The 20,794-nt window shown below is 43.6% G+C and overlaps 1 protein-coding gene across 6 annotated transcripts in view; it reads right to left on the bottom strand.

Moving 5' to 3' along the window:
* grik4 (glutamate receptor, ionotropic, kainate 4) overlaps positions 1-10,062 on the bottom strand; it is a 599,305-nt gene extending 589,243 nt beyond the window's left edge. For all 6 annotated transcript variants that reach the window (XM_039764198.1, XM_039764201.1, XM_039764200.1 and 3 more), the window contains exon 1: positions 9,713-10,062. The gene's annotated coding sequence lies outside the window, so the exon portion shown is untranslated. The remainder of the gene's footprint in view (positions 1-9,712) is intronic.
* Between the last annotated feature and the right edge of the window lie 10,732 nt (positions 10,063-20,794).

The following is a 20,794-nucleotide window of genomic DNA, read 5'->3' as shown; positions in this document are numbered from 1 at the left end:
GTAAGACACTTCACCTGCCTGAGCTCCATTTGGAAAACAAAAGAAACTGAAGCAGCCATCTTCTTATAGAATACGCTACCGTGGCTGTGCGTTTGTCTCTCCAGGATTTAAAATCCCCTGTAGCTCACAAACCGTTTGAACTATTGACCTGAAATGTGGTATTCATATCATGCGTGACGTTTTGACCTCCAAGGTTATTCCTCTTTTTATTTTTATTTTATTTTCTTGTAGAATCAACTCTCAGCAGCAGGCAGCAGGGCGCCAATGTGGCGCATGCGTACGGGTGCCATTCTCATTCCCTAGCACTTTCGCCGTCACTTCCCCTCCCTCTTCATATCTTAAATCATTCTTGGGGCAGATTGAAGACTTAAGTGCCAGCTTAAGTGAAAAATGAAGAAAAACGTACTAAGTAACAACACAAACGCTGACTTCATCCGTTTTAACGTGAAAAGATGCCGACGAAAGAAGAGAAGCAGCGGGCCGCTAGGGTGGAGAAACGAAGATCTGCTCAGGAAGTGGCAAGAGCATCAACCTCTGAGCAAACGGATGGTAAACGTACAGAGAAAGGGTGTGAAAACTAGGAATACTCACGTCAAGTGTATTCACTGCAGGTTGTCGTTACCGGTACTATTAATAATAAGTAAACGAGAGGACTGTCGATTTCACGCAGTCCTCGACTCGCTTCACCTAGAGGAGCTCACACTGCAACTGTACCTGTAAAACTGTGACAGCTAAAAGGTGTTATATGAACAGCAAGAGTGCAGGTTCACTGGCTGTCACGAACTCTCTTTGTGACAGGTCACACACTGTAGAAATACAAAAACAAGAAGTTTAAACTCTTCAAGTGAAGTGACTTGTCTTATATAATGAGCTACCGTGGCTGTCCATTTGCCTGTCCAGGATTTTAAATCACCTGTAGCTCGCAAACCATTTGAGCTATTGACCTGAAATTTGGTACACGTAGACTACGTGACGTCTAATATCAGCTTTTGGGGTGATGATTGACCTCCAAGGTTATTCCTCTTTTTATTCTTATTTTATTTTATTGTAAAATCAACTCTCGGCAGCGGCCAGCATGGCGGCCGTGCATTACATGCGTATGGGCACCATTCATATTCCCTACCACCTTCGCCATCACGTCCCCTACCTCTTCATATCTTAAATCATTCTTGGGGCAGATTGAAGACTTAATTGACATCTTAAGTGAAAAATTAAAGAAAATGTACTAAGTAATTGTAACACAAACACTGACTTAAATCAGTTTAAACGTGAAAAGATGCCAACGAAAGACGAGTAGAAGCAAACCGCTAGGGTGGAGAAAAGAAGATCTGCTCAGGAAGTGGCAAGAGCATCAACCTCTGAGCAAAAGAATGCTAAACGGAGACAGAGAAAGAGGATGAAAACTAGGAATGGTCAAGTCGAGGGTAGCGTGCAGTGCACATTATCGTTATTGCAGTGCGCCATTACTGGTGTAATTATAAGAACTGGCTAATAGCCATCCATGAGGCAGCTGTGTCAACCACTGTACGGACGTTCATTTATCCTCAACAAAATTATGGTTCACGACGATAATTTGTTCCAAAACTCTGGTCGTAAACCGATTTGGTTGTGAACTGAAGTAATTTCTCCCATAGGATTGTATGTAAATACAATTAATCCGTTCCAGACCATATGAACTGTATGTAAATATATATATTTTTAGTTTTTAAGCACAAATATAGTTAATTATATAATAGAATGCACAGCGTAATAGTAAACTAAATGTAAAAACATTGAATAACACTGAGAAAACCTTGAGCAACAGAGAAAACTAAAACTGCAATAGTTCGCGCTATAGTGCTATGAACCGCTTGCTAAAAACACTTTTTTTAATGAGTTTTAAGCACAGGGAAAAAAATGAACATTTGAAAAATCTGTAATTTAATAAACCACCAAGAAAAGTCACATTGTAACAATGCACGCTATGAACCGATCGCTGTACACGGAACTGAAAACCAAAACAAGCCTTTTCTACCTTCTGCATCCAGCCCTCCCTTGCTAGCTCGCTCGCTCTCTCTTTTGTGTGTGTGTGTGTGTCTTTCGCGAGCCTGGAGCGCCTGTGTGCGTCTCTCTCTAGCACGCTCCAGTGTGTGTGTGTGTCGCGCCTATGTGTGTGTCTGTAGCCTCTCTCTCCGCGCCTGTGTGTGTCTCTCTCTCTCCGTGCCTGTGTGTATGTCTCTCGTGCGCCTGTGTGTGTGTGTCTCTCTCTCCACGCCTGTGTGTGTGTGTCTCTCGTGCGCCTGTGTGTGTCTCTCTCTAGCACGCTCCAGTGTGTGTGTGTGTAGCGCTTATGTGTGTGTCTGTAGCCTCTCTCTCCGCACCCACACCTGTGTGTGTCTCTCTCTCTCTCCACGCCTGTGTGTGTGTCTCTCTCTCTCCACGCCTGTGTGTGTCGCGCTCTCTCTCTCTCTCTTTTGCTCGCTGCACAGGAAATGCACAGGGAGAGACTGAACATGTACAAACCGAAAGGGAAACTGGCTTGTTCGTATACCGAGTGTGTGGTCGTGAACCGAGGCAAAAGTTTGGCGAACTTTTTGATCGTAAACCGATTTGTACGTGTAACGAGACATTCGTGAACTGAGGTTCCACTGTATAATAATACATTTTACTTATATAATCCTCATTCCATGTTCTAGTCACATTATAAATGTTCAAAAGGGTAAGAAAATAAGAAAAAGAAATAAAAAATAAATAGAAACAAATAACAGTCCATGCAGATCCACACACAGATAAAGGTAAAGCAGGTTTTCTTTTGGGTACTTTGCCTTTCCTCCTGTGTCCTCCAAGACAGAAGTGTGAGATTAATTGTCAACTCCATAATGGCTTTGTGTGGCTGTATCTGCGAAAGGACCCTACAATGGGCTGACGCCTACTGCACATTTTATTGTTATAGCATGGAAACACATCGTATTTAACAGACCTACTGGGGTTTGTTTGGAGTTTTGGGGTTAGGGAACCCTTAAGATATTTTTTTCCATTTTCAGGGTAGGCCAAAAGTAGGTATAAAGTATCTATTCTTTCTTTCTTTCTTTTTTATAGACATTGAGTAGGTACACAGTACTGATCAGTCATGTTTAGTCTCTTTGGTGCCGGAAATGTCCTCTAGCAACATTTCTGGAACCTGTTTGTGATGCTGTGACATACCGTACAGTAACACACAAATTCCAGTTTGCATCAATAACCATAATCACTTGTGGGATGAAGTTCTTCAATTCATCTACTGCATGGGGCTTCCTCTCCAAAACCTTCTCCTTTACAACACCTCAAAAAAACAAATCCATAGGTATCTTCTTATAGAATACGCTACCGCGGCTGCCCATTTGTCAGTCCAGGATTTTAAATCACCTGTAGCTCGCAAACCGTTTGAACTATTGACCTGAAATTCGGTACACATATCCTACGTGACATCTACTATCCGCTTTCGAGGTGATGATTGACCTCCAAGGTTATTCCTCTTTTTATTTTATTTTATTGTCGAATCAAATCTTGGCAGCAAGTGTACGGGCGCCGTTCTCATTCCTACCACCTTCCCCTACCTCTTAAATCATTCTCGAGGCAGATTGAAGACTTAAGTGCCAGCTTAAGTGACAAATTAAGGAAAACGTACGAAGTAATTGCAACACAAACACTGACTTAATCAGTTTAAATGTGACGAGAGAAGAAGCAGCCCACTAGGGTGGAGAACAGAAGATCTGCTCAAGAAGCAGCAAGCGCATCAACCTCTGAGCAAACGAATGGTAAACGTACAGAGAAAGAGGATAAAAACTAGGAATGATCAAGTCAAGTGGATTCACTGCACGTTATCGTTATAGCAGTGCGCCGTTACTGGTATATGAATAAATACTGCTTACCTACTTTTGGCCCGCACTTGGTATAATAAGTGTAAATGATGGCTGTTTAAATCATTGTTAATGTACCAACTTATTATAATACTTTACAGAGATGCTAAGTACCAGGAAGAACTGACTTCACCCATTTAGCCTTCCATCCATTAATGATGTTATCCTTAATTAATGAATTACTTACATTTATATAGCATTTTCCTAACCTACTCAATGTGCTAAAATAAACCTGAAGTTAAATCATGCACACTCCACTGTGTAGGTACTCCAGACAGCATCAAACGGAGTTAAAGTAGACATCTGACATGGTCTGCAGGTGTCCAGTGAGGCTAACTGGTGCCTCAAAAGTGGCTCAGTGGAGGCAGGTGTGCCCCGTGACTGACTGGGGTCCACAGAGGGGACTGGGCGGTCTCTTGGTCTGGAACCCCTACAGATTTTATTTTTTTCTCCAGCCTTTGGAGTTTTTTTTTGTTTTTCCTGTCCACCCTGGCCATCGGACCTTACTCTTATTCTATGTTAATTAATGTTGACTTATGTTTATCTTTTATTGTGTCTTCTATTTTTCTATTCATTTTGTAAAGCACTTTGAGCTACATTTTTTTGTATGAATATGTGCTATATAAATAAATGTTGATTGATTGATTGATTGATTTACAATTGGTTTCTACCTTCATCAAGATATTAACTGGCTAGCTAGTGACTCCTGTTGGCCATGGAGACAACATTTTCAGAAAATGAGTGCAGAGAACTTTCTTTTAGGAAGACAGTACTGTAAACATGGCAGAATATTTGCATTGATGGATTAAAGGCCAGAAGTCCACATGACCGTCATCATCAAGTTCTTCCATGTGAACCCTGAACACCATGAGGACTGACTGTGAGGTCATTTATGTCAGGTAGGACGCCTAGAGGGGGCTGGGTGGTCTCGTGGCCTGGAACCCCTGCAGATTTTATTTTTTCTTCAGCCGTCTGGAGTTTTGTTTTTTTTTGTCCTCCTTGGCCATCGGACCTTACTTTTATTCTATGTTAATTAGTGTTCCCTAATTCTATTTTCTTATTTATTTTGTCTTTTTTCTCTTTCTTCATCATGTGAAGCACTTTGAGCTCCGTCTTTTGTATGAAAACGCGCTATAGAAAGAAATGTTGTTGTTGTTAAGTGACATGGAAAAGTAATATATGAAGGTGAAAGGGTTTGTGCATCTTTGTGTTTTGTCTGGTATGTAAATCCATATCACTGAACCCATCTTTGCCCAAATATTACACAGATTCGCCTTTTGTACACAAGATGACCATGGGCTGTGTTTCATTCTGAAATTTGACTGCACGGATGTTTTACTCAGGAAGGGCCCCTAGAAGATGATGGGTTTAGTCAACGAAATTTTGATTTGGGCTGGAAAATCTTTCCTCTTGGGTGATTTATTTCAGACCACACTGGCACTTTATTCCACCTCAGCAGTGCCTGGTACACCTGCTAGACTATAATGTATACAGTAAAGATGAATGGGTGTCTAAGTGTGTGTGTTTGTCCAGTATGCAAGTTCTCACTGTTGAGTCTGTCTCCACAGGTCTTTGCACAGATTCCATAATTGGTAACGGAATTCCTCAGGCTATTTTAAATACCAGCATTTAGTTGGTGCCACTACCTTGGGCAGCACCAAGCGCCCCAGCTGGTATACAAATAACTAAACACTCTAATTCCACTTTTAAACCCTTGCATTTCTTCTATCTTTACATGACTGCAAGGTAAAATGTAATTCTCAATTACCATAAAACCAAAGTCCACTAATCCCAGTGAGCTATAAGACTAGGAATTTCAATTTTAAACCCACACACTTTATTCAGATCAGTACCATACTGGGAACATTTCTGTTTTCCAAATGAGCCATCCACAGGTTGGTTCCAGAAAGAACCTTTACTTATTTAGATCTGTGATAGGCGGAGTGGTGGCTCTGAGGCTAGAGATCTGCACTGGCAATCGGAAGGTTGCTGTTTCGAATCCCGTAAACGCCAATAGGGACTCTGCTCTGTTGGGCCCTTGAGCAAGGCCTTTAACCTGCAATTGCTGAGCGCTTTGAGTGGTGAGAAAAGTGCTATATAAATGCAAAGAATTATTATTATTATTATAATTATTATAGGCTCCATAACTAACCATGAATAGATGATAATAGATCTTTGAAATACCAATCTGATATATAAATGTCTACGTGTGCAAGTGTGTGTGTGTCAGTCCGGCCCGGAAGTGAGAGGTGGAATTGGGCTAAAAGCTCCGTCAACAAGGATACCCAAGCGAGGCCAGCACATCGGCAAAACAAAACATCCGAAGAGAGAGTCACTCGCTTATCAGCTATTACAGAAGCGTGACGAGAACATCGGCAAAACGAAACATCCAAAGAGAGAGTCACTCGCTTATCAGCTATTACAGAAGCGTGACGAGCACATCGGTAAAACGAAACATCCAAAGAGAGAGTCACTCGCTTATCAGTTGTTACAGAAGCGTGGCGAGAACATCGGCAAAATGAAACATCCAAAGAGAGAGTCACTCGCTTATCAGCTATTACAGAAGCGTGGTGAGAACATCGGCAAAATGAAACATCCGAAGAGAGAGTTACTCGCTTATCAGATGTTACAGAAGCGTGGCGAGAACATCGGCAAAACGAAACATCCGAAGAGAGAGTCACTCGCTTATCAGCTGTTACAGAAGCGTGGCGAGAACATCGGTAAAACGAAACATCCGAAGAGAGAGTCACTCGCTTATCAAATGTTACAGAAGTGTGGCGAGAACATCGGTAAAACGAAACATAACATCCGAAGAGAGAGTCACTCGCTTATCAGCTGTTACAGAAGCGTGGCGAGAACATCGGTAAAACGAAACATCCGAAGAGAGAGTCACTCGCTTATCAAATGTTACAGAAGCGTGGCGAGAACATCGGTAAAACGAAACATCCAAAGAGAGAGTCACTCGCTTATCAGTTGTTACAGAAGCGTGATGAGAACATCGGTAAAACGAAACATCCGAAGAGAGAGTCACTCGCTTATCAGTTGTTACAGAAGCGTGGCGAGAACATCAGGAAAACGAAACATCCAAAGAGAGAGTCACTCGCTTATCAGCTGTTACAAAAGCGTGACAAGAACATCAGCAAAACAGTATCCCTTTTACTTTTCCTCCCGCCGCTAATACATAAAATGGCAAAATGAAACCTCCGAAGAAATACAGTCACTTAACCGCTAATACACAAGTGAGGCGAGCACGTCGGAAAACAAATCCTCCTTGGAGAGAGATGCCCAGTGTTGTTCCTTTCAATTACCTGACATCTCTACATTTCAGTTCTTTTTTCTGACATTTTCAATAGTTTCTAGGCTTTTCACAGCACGGCTTACACAGCTAGTAGGTTTATAATTTTAAAAGGAGTCTTGATGCACATCATAACGCAGGCTGAATTCAGGCTTTCTTGATCTGTTATATCCTGCTAGGTAGCCTACTATACATTACAGATTTTGACTTCATATTAGCAACCTTCTCAAAGCTCACAGACCCAAATTCATATGCTGAGGACATTTCTCACAATGGTTGTTTGTCAAGCAATTGTTCTACAAGGGGCCACACACCCCAGTAAAGTGCCATTTTAGGACCAGCATTTTTAAGAGTGAGTACAAATGACAATATGTCTCAGTTTGACTCTGATGTAGCATGAACATGGCTTTTAACAGCTGATTGGCTGGCTTTTTAGTTCAAACCCAACACAAAGAGGACTTAGTTTCATAACTACAACATTTCCAATGTGTTTTGCTTACGTGTTGAAGCTTCACTTATAGCAGTTACCCAGATGTAAATCTGTAAAAGGTTTCCCTTTACGTATATAAACAATACTGGATTGTTTTCCAAATGGGGGAGAACAAATTGCCATTTAAATGTCTTAATGTTGCTACCCATTATTAAGAATGATTTATTATTCATCCATTATCTAGTCTCTGAATCTGCTTGCTCTATTCTGTGTTTCTAATCTATGGCAGCAACATTTGCCATAAATAAGCTTTAGTAAATGTTGATCGGTCCCTTTCTGGGAAAACTAACAGTTAAATGATTAAACTATTCGGGCTAGCGTGTGGATATGTAAAGTTTCTCATGCTTAAACACTACAAATTGTGGGAACAGAGAGGCCCTGTTTGGAGGTACCCAGAGTCACTCTGTGAGTCCCTGCACTTACTCAGCAGATTCTTTATGGGTGCTAAGCTGTAGAATACCCCCGTCTAGCCAGAAACTACATGAGATTAGTGTCTATTCCAATTTGGACTTTTTTTTTTTTTTGTCTAACATTGCTAATCCTTTCTTTTCATTCTTCCAGTCCTGCTTCCACACACTGAAAGGCCGAGTATATGGCTTCTGCACACACCTCAATTAAAATCTCTCACAGGAGGCATAAATACTTAACCTGAGCCTGGTGTCAGAGGATGATTTATTACTTACAAAGTAGGATTTTGTTTAAGACTCTTTGACTGAGTGTGTAATATAAATTGTTAATTATATCAGCCACTGTGGTTATTTATTATGTATTCTCCTGCTACAGGTTTAATCTTGCTGGGTGATGACATTACGCAAACAATAATCCATCCATCTTTATGGTTTCATCTGAAATGCCTTTTCAAAATAAAAAACGAACTTTTAGGAGCATATTAACTGCTTGTGGTAAGGAGGACAGACACGTTGAAGAAGCATTGAAGTTAACGTCACATGAGAAGTGACTGGAATTGACTTGTTAATAATGGTCGTATCGATCGCAAATTAAACCTTATTTATCCGTCCTGTTAAGACATCAAACTCGAAAAATCATGAGAGAGCAAACGACAGTTGACATATAAAGAGAATCTGCACACTGACGGGGAATAACGCGGACAGACAAAAACGAAAAGGCGAAGAGTGTCATCAGGGTGCAAATCCAACACAATCCTTCTCGGACGAAATTGCAGCTTTGATTCTAAAATCCATAAATTAGAAAAGGTGCCAGAGATGCACGTATGTAAGCGTTATGTGTGCTGGCGGGTGGGCCACCCGACACAACTCGCGCTCAATGTGCAGCTTACTTGACAGTTCCTCGACTGGAGGGTCTCAAACGGTGCGGGAGTGACTCTTTGCACTTGGCGTTACTGTTCCACACAATACACATCACCATTGTCTATCTCCGATGGATGTTATGATGTCGCCGGCGTTTGGGTGAATTCTTTTGCAGTTCTGCTAGCTGCGTTTTTGCAGCCTCTGTGCATCTGCAGCGTCACTCGGGCAGCACGTCGGACACAGTGGTCACAGAGCCCTGCATGGGTGTGCATATTTACAAGACTAATCGGCGCTTTGTCACACACATAGACGCCACAAACAGCCATACAAGGTGACTTGCGAGCCAAGCTACAGGCGCTCTAAGTTGCGGCACGTTTCCCGAGATGTCCAGCTGCCCGTTACTCAACCTTCTTAAGAGCACATGCATCTATCTTCCCGTCAGTGTGCCGATTCATTCCTTCTGCATTTTCTTCTGCTACTAATTGCGGGACTGTTTATTATATCGTTTCTATTTAGACACCCTGACAGGTTTCAAATGATCATTTTTATATAGCGACTTGGTAGACCCCCCCGTATCTTCTCGCCCTTCAGCACAGCGGTTTTGTCACTTTGTGGTCAATACAGCTGTTTTCCTGGCAGTTTTTAACTAGCTCTTTGTGTGTTCTGCCGACACTCAGCCACGATGCTGGTTACACTGCAAGGCGCTTTATATGCCGAGATTCAATTAAGGCGATAAATACAACTCTTCGTTAATCACAGATAATTTAAGATATAGCCATACCTGTTGGAATAAACGGTGGGTTACTCCTTGCAGGCTCTCTACAAGCTGAATTATTGTTGTAAATGATGAAAATTAAAAGTTCTCCAGATATCGGTGCAGATTCAGTTAACTAGAGCCCCTCTCTAGTGGTGTCTTCCTGACCTGCGCTTTTCCATTCTTCGCTTCAAACAAAAACAAAACGGGATTCCAAATGGCAGCAGAACCCATATCTGCAGCAACGCTGTGGAAGAATGTCAAGTAATCCTCAAGTGAGATCGGAAGCTCTGCTCTGGGAGGCTCGCTAGACACAGGGATGTGCGACCGGGCGAGGAAGACGAGCGAAGTGCACAACCCTCCAAATGGAGAGAAGCGCTGCTGTGCGGAGAGAGAGAGAGAGAGAGAGAGAGCGAGAGCGAGTGAGAGAGAGAGAGGGGCGGATCCTCCCGTGGAGCTCCAGCTGAGCCAATCAATTCACGAACGCTCAACGATTGAAAAGAAGCAGCGGCGGCCGCGGCAGTGACAAGCAGCCCGACTCGCTGCAGAGGGAGACGGAATAAAGCCGAGCCGAACAGCACCCTACCCAGTGCATTAGAACGAGACTGGAAATGTGTGAGGACTAGCGAGATAATGAGAGAAATGATAGATACTTAGGATATGCATCTTCTAAAATAAAAATAAAACAGTCTGGCAAAAGTTATATACATTACTATGAAAAGATGTCGCAGGATGGCGACTACCTGAACAGAGCCAAAGATTTTGCAAGGAGAAAACCCAACCTGATGATAGTTATAAATGACAACAGGATGACTATCAACATGCTTGTAGGGGGAAAAATGATTAGGAATTAAGAGGAAAAAAAAAACCTAATAGCAATTGCGCATAATTAAGGAAAGCACAGAACATGAACAGGATGAGGATCTTCACTCCTGGTGAGCCATCCAGACTCCCAGGAATTGTATATGAACAACAACATTCTAAAGGAAACTGTGGCTCTTTAAAGGGGGAAACACCATGAGATGAATTGTGCATCATGGATTAATTATATTTATCTAAGCTGAGGTGTGTATTTTCAAAATGGGTGATCCAGCCTGACAAGTGTACTTTATCATGACAGGATGAAGATGATTTGAACAGTGCTCGGGATCTTCAAAGGGGGAAAACCGCACTGACGAGAGTTGTGTGTCATGATGAAGTAGGGTGACATTTACAAGAACACAGCAGTATGTGAAACCCCACGATATCGGTATGTATCATGGAAGGATGGGAACGGTGAGATAAGTAGAAGGAAAACGTAGTTATACATTTAAATCAGGTAGTGGCATAATGGGAAACAAACTGGTAGCTTTGTACACGATGACAGTGAATCGTTACAAGGTGAGAACCTACCTGATTAAATATGTGCATCATGGCAAAAGGATAACAAGCCTGACAGAGATAGTGTGTCTTATCTGGCAGACATTGAGAACCTACTGGATAAAAATACTCACCTATACAGAGTATTACAGTATTTATCTGAACAGGGTTCTGTAGGGTTCATACCTTCTGGGGATTCCCTCGTTTTGCTGGGAGACTTCAATGCTCACGTGGGCAATGACAGTGAGACCTGGAAGGGCGTGATTGGGAGGAATGGCCCCCCCGATCTGAACCCGATCGGTGTTTTGTTATTGGACTTCTGTGCTCGTCATGGATTGTCCATAACGAACACCATGTTCAAGCGTAAGGGTGTTCATATGTGCACTTGGCACCAGGACACCCTAGGCCTCAGGTCGATGATCGACTTTGTGGTCGTGTCGTCGGACTTGCGGCCATATGTCTTGGACACTTTCGGGTGAAGAGAGGCGGAGCTGTCAACTGATCACCACCTGGTGGTGAGTTGGCTTCGATGGTGGGGAAGATGCGGTCAGACCTGGTAGGCCCAAGCGTGTTGTGAGGGTCTGCTGGGAGCGGCTGGCAGAGTCCCCTGTCAGAAGTAGCTTCAACTCCCACCTCCGGCAGAACTTCAACCCGTCCGAGGGAGGTGGGGACATTGAGTCGAATGGGCCATGTTCCGTGCCTCTATTGTTGAGGCGGCTGACGGAGCTGTGGCGCAAGGTGGTGGTGCCTGTCGTGGCGGCAATCCCGAACCCGTTGGTGGACACGGCGGTGAGGGATGCCGTCAAGCTGAAGAAGGAGTCCTATAGGACTTTTTTTCCTGTGGGTCTCTGGAGGCAGCTGATAGGTACCGGCAGGCCAAGCGGAGCAGCCGGTTGTTGCTGAGGCAAAACTTCGGGCATGGGAGGAGTTTGGAGAGCCATGGAGAGCGACTTTGGACGGCCGAGGAGATTCTGGTCCACCGTCCGGCGTCTCAGGAGGGAAGCAGTGCAGTGTCAACACCGTATATGGTGGGGATGGTGCGCTGCTGACCTCGACTTCGGGGCGTTGTGGGTGGTGGGAGGAGTACTTGAAGACCTCCTCAATCCCACTAACATGCCTTCCAATGAGGAAGCAGAGCCTGGGGACTCTGAGGTGGGCTTTCCCATCTCTGGGACTGAAGTCACCGAGGTGGTCAAAAACTTCCTTGGTGGCAGGGCCCGGGGTGGATGAGATCGCCGGAGTTCCTTAAGGCTCTGGATGTTGTAGGACTGTCTTGGTTGACCGTCTCTGCAACATCGCATGGACATCGAGGACAGTGCCTCTGGATTGGCAGACCGGGGTGGTGGTCCCCTCTTTAAAAGGGGACGGAGGGTGTGTTCCAACTATAGAGGGATCACACTCCTCAGCCTCCCTGGAAAAGTCTATTGGGGGTTCTGGAGAGGAGGGTCCGTCGGATAGTGAACCTCGGATTCAGGAGGAACAGTGTGGTTTTAGTCCTGGTGGCGGAACAGTGGACCAGCTGTTCACCCTTAGCAGAGTCCTGGAGGGTGCATGGGAGTTTGCCCGACCGGTCTACATGTGTTTTGTGGACTTGGAAAGGCATTGACCGTGTCCCTCGGGGAATCCTGTGGGGGTGCTCGGGAGTATGGGGTACGGACCCCTGATAAGAGCTGTTGGTCTCTGTACAACGGTGTCAGAGCTTGGTCCGCATTGCGGCAGTAAGTCGAGCCCGTTTCCAGTGAGAGTTGGACTCCGCCAGGGCTGCCCTTTGTCACCGATTCTGTTCATAACTTTTATGGACAGAATTTCTAAGCGCAACCAGGGTGTTGAAGGGGTCGGTTTGGTGGACTCAGGATTGGGTCACTGCTTTTGCAGATGATGTTGTCCTGTTTGCTTCATCAGGCCGTGATCTTCAGCTCTCTCTGGATCGGTTAGCAGCTGAGTGTGAAGCGGCTGGGATGAGAATCAGCACCTCCAAATCCGAGAGCATGGTCCTCAGCGGAAAAGGGTGGAGTGCCCTCTCAGGGTTGGGGGAGAGATCCTGCCCCAAGTGGAGGAGTTCAAGTATCTCGGGGTCTTGTTCACGAGTGAGGGAAGAATGGAGCGTGAGATCGACAGGCGGATCGGTGCGGCATCCGCGTGATGCGGGCTCTGCATCGGTCTGTCGTGGTGAAAAGGAGCTGAGCCGTAAGGCAAAGCTCTCAATTTACCAGTCGATCTACCTCCTACCCTCACCTATGGTCATGAGCTATGGGTAGTGACGAAAGAGCGAGATCGCGAATACAAGCGGCTGAAATGAGTTTCCTCCGCGGGTGTCTGGGCTTTCCCTTAAAGATAGGGTGAGAAGCTCAGTCATCCGGGAGGGGCTCAGAGTAGAGCCGCTGCTCCTCCGCATCGAGAGGAGTCAGATGAGGTGGCTCGGGCATCTGATCAGGATGCCTCCTGGGCCCTCCCTGGTGAGGTGTTCGGGCACGTCCAACGGGAGGAGGCCCGGGGAAGACCCAGGACACGCTGGAGGGACTATGTCTCCCGGCTGGCCTGGGAGCATGGGATTCTCCGGAAGAGCTGGAAGAAGTGGCGGGGAGAGGAAGTCTGGGCCTCTCTGCTTAAGCTGCTGCGCCCGCGACCCGACCTCGGATAAGCGGAAGAAGATGGATGGAATGGATGGAATGAATTCATGATGGAATCCCATAGAGGAACAGTTTATAGATTTCAAGATGACATCCCATAGAACAGGGGTCTCCAACACGTCGCTCTCGAGCTACCAGTAGCTCACAACCCCTTTCCAAGTAGCTCGCCAAAGGGTTAATGAATCCTACATAAATTTGAAAACTTGATTAGTCCAATTAAGGGTGGGCGATCTTTCCAAAAAATCACATCATGATCCTTTTAACACAAAATCACGATCCACAATCTGAATTGCAATCTGTCTTTTCAATGTGCCATACACTTAAAAGAATATCTGAACTCAAACTCATCAAGACCTAAGTAACACTTTATTTTAAATATCAAACAAAGCTGAATTCAATTGTTCTCTCATTCGCTAGCTAAGTGGAGTTAAGGTACACGCCCCGAAACCGGCGAGTGAGTGAAGAAGGCCAACAACTCCCCCCAACCTTCGGCCCACTGCGTGTTTATCGGATAAATCGTACTGCAAGTGAACCATGTTACATAGCGAAATGAGGGAAGTCACAAAATCAACCAGAATGTTCAAACAAATTAGAGAAAAAAAAACTGATCTAAATCCGTTAATAGTTCTCTCGTGAAAAGTGGACAGACATACAGACAGACAGATGTTAGATTTTTTTATATTATATATTAGTAAACCTTCAGAATAATGTGCAGTTAAAGTCTCAGCAACATTCTCAGCATTTCTGGAGCTTAGCTGAGCCAAATAACTATAAGAATCTTCACCAAGCAGCTCTGAAAATGTCTGCTCTGTTTGGGTCTCCATACCTCTGTGAGTCGGCCTTTTCTGACATGAATGTTCTGGCATTATGAGCTTATTCAGTTTATTTGTGTTGAAATAAGATGTGACAATAAACATTAGAAAACATGAGTAGCTCTCGGCCATTTTCATTTTGTAAAAGTAGTTCTCAGGGGAAAAAAAGTTGGAGACCCCTGCCATAAAAGATCAGTGTATAACGTTCAAGATGGCATCCCATTAGAACAGCAGTGTATTAAGTTCAGGATGACATCCCATAGAAGAACAGTGCATTATGACACAATAAAACCAAGTGAGCCTACGTTCTCTTAAGGTAAGATGAGTAGCAGAGCTCACTGCCAGGGGGATGTTAAACATATCTGCTCCACTACAAACCATAGGAAGCTGAACATCACTGTGTAGCCCACCACACCCTTCAACCAGTATTAGTTGAGGGCACACATATTTTTACCTGAATGTCTTGGCTGGCCTCAGATTGCTAAAACCAACGGATGTCATTGCATCCATTGTGCTTAATTTATAAACAGAATACGCCTTTATACTCAAACACTCTACAAGATTCTCCGCATAGTAACTGAGGAGAGATAGATAGATAGATAGATAGATAGATAGATAGATAGATAGATAGATAGATAGATAGATAGATAGATAGATAGATAGATAGATAGATAGATAATTAAACTGTATTAGATAGAAAGGCAGGTAAGAATGAAGCTGTGTCAGATAAGTAGGTGGACAAACAGACACACACTATATGGATAAAAGGATGTGGACACCACTCCAAATTACTGAATTCATGTGTTTCATTGTAAAGAGGTGCATAATATCGAGCACACCACCATGCAATCTTCATTGACAAACACCGGCAGATGAGCTCAGTGACTCCAAATGTGGCACTGTCATAGAATGCCACCTTTTGCCACAAGTCAGCATGTGAAATTTCTGCTCTGTTGAATCTGCCCTGGTCTACTGTAAGTGCTGTTACTATGAAGTAGAAACACTGAGGAGCATCAACAGCTCAGCTGTGAAGTGATAGACCACGCAAGCTCACAGAACAGGCCTGCTGCCTGCTGAAGGGTATACAAATGGCCTGTCCTCTGATGCATCACTTACAACAGAGTCTCAAACTGCCTTTGAAAGCAATGCCAGCACAAGAATTATGAGTTGGGAGCTTCATGAAGTGGATTTTAATGGTTGACCAGCTGCACTTTGTGTAATGCCAAGCTTGGACTAGAGAGATGTAAAGCACACCGCCATTGGACTCTGGAGCAGGGGAAACATGTTGTCTTTAGTGATGTCCACAAACTTTGGCCATACAGCATAGATAGATAGATAGATAGATAGATAGATAGATAGATAGATAGATAGATAGATAGATAGATAAGGCACTATATAATAGATAGATAGATATGAAAGGAACTATATAACAAATAGATAGATAGATAGATAGATAGATAGATAGATAGATAGATAGAGATAGATAGATATGAAAGGAACTATATAACAGATAGATAGATAGATAGATAGATAGATAGATAGATATTGATTTGGGACGTACAACTTTGCCTTCTTGAAAACACACCCACAAGAATTCCAAAAGAGAAGACTGTGAACCCAATGAAACAAACACAACCAGAAACGGGGTCTTATTTCTACTAAACATCCCCCTAAAAATGCCACTGTTTTTGTAGTAAAGCTGACAATGGCAAACAGCCACTTAGCGCAGTCATGCCATCTCGGGGTGGAGTGAACAGCTGGACTGTCTGCACACCCGGTAAGAACATGAAGTCCCCAGCTGGTGGAGGGTCACCTTCCAGCGCCGACCACGGTCACAATACTGTTATTCTGCCTTCAGACGGTTTTCTTGGCTGGCTCATCAAAGGAACTCTTTTGACTGAATTATTATTTTTTAAGTTCCCATTTTGCACTTTACAATGACTTATAAGGAAAAGCTCAATGGAAACTCTCAGTCTGCGAGGCTAATGAATAAAGAATAAATATCAAACAAATGGCAAAAGAGGGAAAAATCAAGCAACAGCTGTCTTGCCTGCGGCAAGAGCTCCGTAATTGAGAAGAGGTTCGGCTGCAGCTGCGTATGAGACGGTCCTGCCATCACTTTCCAGGAATCTCATTTCATCTCCATTGACCTTCAGAGGGTTGCTTCACTTATAGAGCGAGGGGTACGCCGTAACAGCATGCGTCTGACCCCCCTGCATACACGTTGAGCAAACTCACATCTGGAATGTCCCACCGTAGTCAAGACTCTGACGTTGTAACCTCAGGCAGGTGTGGCCCACCTGCCAATAGCACTGTACAGGCACATGTGGAATGGTGGCCTACTGTGTAAAGAATTATTATCAGTAAGTAATCATCTCATCTTCTCGATGATTTTATAAAATAATTAGCACTGGTCATGACTTACCCTGTCTCTGCTTTCGAGGGCAGCCTGGAAAAAAATTAGAGAACATTTTACACCAGCAGGTGATGCTGTTGGGCACTCCTGAATTTTACCTTCTTTTCCTCCTCCACACAGAGTCACAGAGTGTCATCAAAGCAGCAATGCAGACAACAGCAGCAGGGTCCTAAATGAGAGACATGGCCTCATGCCACATTAAAGAATGTGCACCCCTTCATTAATGACCACCTCATATAACTCAAATTAGAATCAGGTGCACCAGATGGCCTGAAGCTCTCTTAGACGGGTTGGTCTGCTCTTTGTTACTGCAGTGTGTGTTACCACCATGCCCAGTTTGGAAGAGTTCTCTGAGGCCTTCAGAAAGAACATTACAAATGAGAAACAATGATCTACAAGTGGAGAAGATATCAAACAACATGTCCAGGCTAGGCCTGAGTGCAGAACACAAGATGCTGACAGACGTCTCCAAGAACCCCAGAATTTTGTCACATAACTTCCAGGTGGGTCTTTCCACTGTTGATGTCAAAGTGGGTGAGTCTACAATTTGAAAGAGGCTGCACGCATTAGATTTGTATGGAAGGTGTGCCAAGGGAACACCAGAAAGAACATCAGAGCAAGACTAAAGTGTGCCCATGAACACGTAGGCAAAGACCAGGACAACTTCAGGAACAACGTGTTCTGGGCAGGTGAGGCAATGATAAGAGTTTTCTGACCACAGTACCAGAAGACTTGTTTGGCATTGGACCAGAAGAACCTCACACCAACTGTAAAGCATAGTAAAGCATGGTGGAGGTGAGACCATCTGCCAGGAGATCAAAGCTCTACTGAAAGTGGATGTTGCAAAATGACAATAACCCTAAATACATCAGTTAATCCACAAAGGAATGGCTAAAAAGAAAGAAATGAAGGGTTATGGAATGGCCATGTCAAAGTTCGGACCAGAATCCCATCAAAATCCTGTGGGGGAATTTGAAATGCGCTCTGTATGCTGGACACCCCCTCAAACATCACACAGCTGAAAGAATTCTGCATGGAGGAGTGGGAAGAACTTTTCCCCAGTCAATGTCAGAGACAGAAATTCAGTTGTAGGAAATGTCAACTTGAGGGCACAACATCAGCTATTAGAACCAAGGGGGCTTACTTTTTCCTCAGACACCGAAGTGGCTTCTAACACTTATTTTGAACAAACTGTTGCAAAATCAAGTTTTCATTGTTTTCTCACCTTTATCTAAACACATTGTGTAAATGAGATCAAATGTTAATATTGTATACCAAATAGATCGACATAGGTCAAAAAAAGAAAAGAAAAAAACATTTCTTGGGGCATACTTTCTTTTCACACAACTGTAAATGACCCCCAAGTCAAAAACGGCAAACCATGGGCGTCCCCAAACGCCATGCAACATCTTCATCTTGCACATATCTTAAACTGACAAATCCCAGTTTAAAAACTGACGCGACCGCCCGCTCATCTTCTGTTTTTTTGTTGACAGCCTTCAAAGTCATCCGGGTCCTGGCCAGAAACAGGAAAACTAAGAGGGTTTCAAACCCCTAGGCTAACAGGCAGTTCCACATTCAACTGCTTCCATGTCTGCACGATCCTGTAAAATAGGAAACAAAAGCCAAATTCGGCGTTTACCTTTCAGAACAGTAAGAGGCCTGAAGTGCGTCGGGTAGGGAAGGAAGAAACCGAAGCCAACCAGCGGCTTTATTATCTCTTAGGCCCTCTAGTGGCTGCATCGTGTACACAGTGCCTCTCGGTGACGCGGACTCAATTAGCGCTCAAAAATGATGTCCTCAGGGATTGGAAGCACATTTTAAGTAACAGAGAAAGAAAAAAAAGTCTTAAGCGTTTTTAGAGTGGTAGATTTCAAAAATTACATATGGGCGGGCCCAATTTAATCATTTATTTCTGAAGCAAATATATTTGGGTTCAGCATTTAATAAGAAGGGTTAAGGAAATTAATTAAAGGAAGTTCGTGAGTGCCGCATCAGCTATTTTTAAACTTGTTTATTAAGTTCAGGTGGCTGGCATCTACCCTGGTATTATTTGGGTCAAGGCAAGAATCAGCTCTGAGTGGGGTGCCAGTGCATCGCTTGGCACAGTCACGCCCCATTCACTCCCAATGGGTCAAGTTTGAGTACCCAACGATTTTTTGGTTTTGTTCTAAAACATGAACTGTTTTTTTTTTTTAATTGTTTTTAAAGTAAATGCAGCGATGTTTAGTTATATAATTAAAATGATGGATATCAATGAACGGCATTAAAATCGGAATTGACCACAGCAGCTGATATTATGGAGGGGAACCATCGAGCTTTTTAATCCCGCAGTAATGCGCCCACCGACACAGACAGTGGGAGGATGAACCCACCGAGACTTCACAGCGCAAGTGAATAATCAACAGCAAGGGCGTTCCGTGACTGATGCTATTGGCGTTTCGTGACATGGAGGGCGTTCCGTGTCTGACGTCAGAGGTATTGCAGTCTGCAGCTTCAGGGGCGCTCAGTGCGGCGGCGACTGGCCTGCTGCTCAGGTGGCTCTTTATCTAATAGTAAATACAAAAAAATGTATATATATATATATATATATATATACATATATATATACATACATATACATATATATATATATATATATATATATATATATATATATATATATATATATATATATATTCTGAAACCAAGCAGCTTCACACAAATCCGTTTCTAGCCCGACTGTGTCAGTGCAGAGCTGATCAGATTTTGAGATCTTCTGTTTGCTGCTGTATGAAAAGACCAGACTTTGTTTAAAGTTGTGACTTTTGTTTTTTTTTCATTTTCTCCCCAAATAAAACACCCAAACAGATACTTAATCTACAAAGTCTTCACCTCCATGGATGTTTTCACATTTTATTGTTCAGCAACAGTGAAACCCAGTGGACTGAATTTGGCTTTCCTGACACACCAGAAAATGTCTTTCTTTTCACCAGAAAAAGACACTAATGTCAAAGTGACAACAGATCTGAGCATGGTGGTCTAAATTAGTTGCAAACATAAAACACAAACTAACTGATCCCGTGAGTATTCACTCCCTCTAATATGACACCCCTAAATCATCGCTGGAGCAGCCCAACAGCTTGAGAGGTCCCAGAATTAGGTCAGGGGTTTCACTTAATTGTTGTCTAAAAGCTAACATGTGAGGAATCAGTATGGTAGGCTAACCTACACCATGAAGACCAAAGAACACTCCAAGCAACTCCATGACAAGAACAAGTCAGGGGATGGAGGGAAGAAAACATCCACGTCACTGAATATCCAGTTACATCAACCATGAAGACACAGAGAAGGTGTATGAGAGCTGTAAATCTGCTATTGCAGGCTGTCTAAAATAAATAAATAAAACTAATGAAGACAAAGGAGGGAGGCCATCAGGAGGCATCGGAGTCACAAGCTACAGTGGCACAGACTGTGTAGACAACACCTGTGCTTCACCAATCACTGCTTTATGGGAGCGGGCATCTTAGCAAAAGACATGTTGGGTTCCATGGTCAGCTGAAAGGTGGTCCTATGGTCTGTTCTGACCCAAATTGAGCTTTTTTGGCCATCAGACCAAACATTGTGTTACACTTCACAGTATGCAAAGCACACCATCCCTGTGAGTCAATGTTGCAGAACAAGAAAACGTGAAGACTTTTTATGGTCGCCCTACATGACTGTATATATAAAAGAGATCATCTTTGCATGAACAATATTACGCTCGTTTGCCCATCTCCAACATAAAAAAGTCCAGCATCTTCAAAAGTAAGACGGATCGATTCGTAAAATGCCACCGCTTAGCTGCTCCGCTCTCTTTTCACTTTAATGCCTGCCGTTCGCTGAGCAGACCTCCACCTGTTACTTTCCACGG

Source organism: Polypterus senegalus, chromosome 9 (genome assembly GCF_016835505.1).
Source record: "Polypterus senegalus isolate Bchr_013 chromosome 9, ASM1683550v1, whole genome shotgun sequence".
Lineage (NCBI taxonomy): Eukaryota > Metazoa > Chordata > Cladistia > Polypteriformes > Polypteridae > Polypterus > Polypterus senegalus.
This window is presented reverse-complemented; position numbering and strand designations above follow the sequence as displayed.